Here is a 4361-nt window from a genome sequence, read left to right as displayed (position 1 = left end):
ATTAAAGCCCTGAAATTCACCCAATACTAAATTGTACCCACCCAATACTAAATTGTACCAAATGAAGTACTATTTAGTACTTTTCGTGCACCTGTAGCACACATTTCCAAATCACCTCTTTGTCACAAGCCTACCACCAACAGGAACTGCAAATACAAAATTTCTCCATCTGTTCACCCTAAATTAATTTTGTACGATTTAGTACAGTTTGTACACTTAGTACATATTTCCAAGACCACCTTCATATATCAAACTAGCTTTCCACCAATCCTGATTCTCATAGCAATTTTCAAGTTTTTAGTTCTATCCGTTCACATAATACCAAATGGTACCATTTTAGTAGTTTAGTAACATTTTAGATTTTTTTGTAACCTTGAAGTTCGAATTTCCAAAAGCCCTTTGGTACAACTATCCTGCGTTGCGTCAGTGACTCTCATTCCAAATTTTAGAATTCTATCATACAATGTTCAATTTGTAGTACATTTTAGTACTTCTCGTACCCTTTTTAGCACGAATTTCCAAAAACCCAGCCTACGCACCAAGCCTAACCCTAGTCCAAAATTTCCAGATTCTAGCTTCAGCCATTTTATATGGATATTGATTCTCAGTCAGTTATTTCACTACTCTTTTATATGCCTCTACCTTTCAATGCCAACAAAATAATGCCAACCCTCAAAATTGACCACCGAAATTAGGAAACAAATTTCGATATTCCAAATTTTTAAATTGAAAATATTCAATACTGGAATTTTGTTGTTGGGCAAATACCCATTGTCTTCATACATGTGTGTCATGCATGGCCAATTGGTTTCCAACAACAAACTTGCTGACCATTACCGTTATGAATAGAAAACCGGTATGGCCTAAATAAACTAGACCAACTAGTAGTGGCTGCAATTGCATTTGACCGAACTATCACATTTTGAATTTTTATAACAAAAAAAGTGTTGGAACACACACCCTACCAGGTACACGACAAGAAAAAACATTCATTGTCACTTTTCACATGGGGATGTAGCTCAGATGGTAGAGCGCTCGCTTAGCATGTGAGAGGTACGGGGATCGATGCCCCGCATCTCCAATTGGATTATTTTTTTTTTTCTTTTTTATATTTTTTCTTTGTTTTTGATTTTTTTCCTCTGCCGAGGTCATGATTTATAGATTTTTAATCATTTTAATGGCCATTGTTTGTTACTGCTGTGCTGTTATTAATTTAATTCAAAAACTTTTGACAGTTTTTGGGAAAACCCTTTTTATCTGCGCAGTCATTTCCATTTGAAACAGGGGGAAAAACGAAAAACTGGCGGCACATGATGAAATTAATAAAATGATAATAATAATTTTGGAGTTACATTTGGGCGCCATTTGGGTCGTTGAGATGACCCAAAACCTTGAATCTCATTTCAACAATTAACAGGGATTGTTGGCGGTGATTTTTTTTTTTCAGCTACCCTTTTCAAGCTGAGTCAAATGCTGTATAAAAATGACTGAGGCAAGCGAATATTATTTTTTTTTTTGGATTTGAGGTGGAGGACTCATGGGGAGAAGGAGGGGAGGATGACCTAAGACAATTAACTTAAATTCATTGAATTAATTGGAGATTTGTTTTGTTTGGTCAGCGGAAATTCCGTTTCAAAAACAAACAATGAAACAAGAAAAAGAAGAAACAAATCATAAATAAATGGCAAAGTTTTGCTCATTTTCACCAAGATTTGTTTTCCGATCTAAATTGACAGCAATTTTGATAAAATTGACAGCCAACAGGGGAAACTGGTCCATAATTAAATAAATATCAGAAAATTAAATAATTTTATTTTTATATTTTTGTTATATGTTTAAATATTGTTTCTGATGATGTCTTCCCTTGGAGGACGAAATATCGAAAATAAAAAAAAATATTATTGAAAAAAAAAAAAACAACAACAAAGACCTCGAGCTCAATTTTAGTAAACATAATTTTAAAATAATTTAAAATAAAGGTCGAATAAAATAACTAAATATCAGAAAATTAAATAATTTCATCCAAAAACCTGTAAAGAAAGTCTTAAAGTCGGGCGGAGCTGACTTTATGATACCCTACACTACTTTGCTAATTTAGTAGAGCTCCACATAACAATTAAAAGTTTTTATGGGAGAATTCAATCAAACACGCTATGATTTTAATTAAAATGTATAGTTCAAACGGCTCAATATGCCGAAGCATTTGAATCTTTTAAATTCGGACTTGTATTGCCCATTTGGTGCACAATTAACTTGAAATCGGATAAAGATATATATGGGAGCTATATCCAAACCAGAACCGATCTCGATAAAATTTGGCAAAGATGTTTCTGAGCTGTATTTGATATATTTCCCCAAATATTGTTGTTATTGTTGCAGATTACGGCTGTGGGTAACAAATATAACAAATCGGATGAACAATATATATGGGAGCTATAGCTATATCTGAACCAATCTTCACCAAATTTGACATACTAGCTTCTAGACTCAATTCGGTCGGTTGAGCCAAATTCCATCCCATTTGGGCAAATATTAGACGTTTGGTGCACAATTAAAGATAAATCGGACGAAGTTATATATGGGAGCTATATCCAAATCTGAACCGATCTCGATAAAATTTAGCAAATGAATTTTTGAGCTGTATTTGATATATTTCCCCAAATATTTGTGGTTACAGAGTGCATATTACGGCTGCGGAGGACAAAAATAACAAATCGGATGAATAGTATATGTGGGAGCTATAGCTATATCTGAACCGATTTCGATCGAATTTGGCATACATATTTTCAGGCCTAATTTGGTTGTATGTGCAAAATTCCATACTATTCGGGCTGATATTACACATTTGGTGCACAATAAAAGGCAAATCGGACGAAGATATATATGGTAGTCATATCTAAATTTTTACCGATTATCTCCAATTTCAATAGGGTTCGTCCTTGGGCCAAACAAATGTTGTTTGGACAATTTCATCTCAATCGGATAATAAATGCGACCTGCATTTTGTTCACAAAAATACATTGACAGACGGACGGACGGACATGCATAAATCGACTCAGAATGTGACTCTATGCAGATCATCAAAAGCAACTATGGGTCTATCTCGTTTCCTCGTTTGCCTGTTACAAACAAATGCACAAAGACAGAATACCCTGAACACCTCGTGATGTAGGGTATAAAAATAAAATGTGGGTTAACAGGGTATCCAATCTACTACACACGGGGTGCGATAAAAAAACTGCAACAAAGTCAAACGCCATAATTTTTAAATTTTTTTTAAGTTTTATTCAATGCCAGAAAAAAATGTCGGAAATATCATCAAATTTTAGAAAAAGTTTAGATTTATTCGAATTGGTCACCTTTGACACGAATTATGGTCTTCAAACGGCCAATGAAACCATCACACGTTGCCCGAATGTTGTACTGCGGTATTATGGCCCATTCCCGGCGAAGTGCTTGCTTGAGGTGATCGAGACTTTGGTATTTTTTAGTGCCAACCTAAAGACACAATAGTCCAGCGGATTGGTATCCGGAGATTTTGGTGGCACACAATGGTGCGCTGGAAATGAAGCGAGGAACGTCATTTTGTAACCATTTTTGGGTGGCACGTGCTGAGTGCGATGGTGCTGAGAGTCCTGTTGGAATGTCCAAGGTCTGCGGCCAAAATGTTTGCATGTCTAAGGCTTTAATACACCCTCCAGAATATTTTCGCATTAATATTCGGCATTTATTCGGATATGAGCGGAGAGCGACCATCGGCTGTTATGGCGGCCCACGCCATTACCATGGCCGGCGCTAGAGTTCTGGTGACCAACCGAAGGTGCACATTTTCAGCTGACCTCTTTGGCAGGTAAATACGATCATTTTGTTTGTTTAGAAACTGCTGCTGGACACCGAATGTTTTCTCATCGGAGATGGAGAAATCCAAACTCGGCAGTTCACCACTTTCGGCCAAGCAAAGCAACTCTTTAGCTCTTTTGTGTCTATTTTCTTTCTGTTGCGGTGTAAGTTCCTACACTTCTTGGAATTTCAATGGCTTTACCCCGAGCTCATTTTTCAATATTTGCCGAATGGAATATTCCAATATTTTCAGCTCACGAGCCAAGCCATTTTTTGGCCACTGCGAGACGGGTTTCGAATCAAGTCGCTTTTTTATTTTTCGAACCATTTCTGCTGTTGATGCTGTTTTCTTCCGCCCACTTCCTTAAAGTCGGGCTACCAGTACCATTATCACGGAACGGGCGATGGTACGAGACACAAAAGATTTACTCACATTTAAATGCTGGAGTGTTCCAACGATAGCCACTTGTGGTTCTCCAACCAAATTACGCTTGAATTCAATTACGAATAACTTTTTTTTC

The 4361-nt window shown here is 36.5% G+C and overlaps 1 non-coding gene across 1 annotated transcript; it reads left to right on the top strand.

Moving 5' to 3' along the window:
• The first annotated feature begins 1008 nt into the window (after positions 1-1008).
• Positions 1009-1081, top strand: TRNAA-AGC (transfer RNA alanine (anticodon AGC)). The gene has a single exon. It is a non-coding gene; the product is annotated as a tRNA-Ala (tRNA).
• Positions 1082-4361: the final 3280 nt, after the last annotated feature.

Source organism: Musca domestica, unplaced genomic scaffold, assembly GCF_030504385.1.
Source record: "Musca domestica strain aabys unplaced genomic scaffold, Musca_domestica.polishedcontigs.V.1.1 180, whole genome shotgun sequence".
NCBI lineage: Eukaryota > Metazoa > Arthropoda > Insecta > Diptera > Muscidae > Musca > Musca domestica.
The sequence above is the reverse complement of the archived record's forward strand: the minus strand, read 5'-3'. Positions and strand labels throughout refer to the sequence as shown.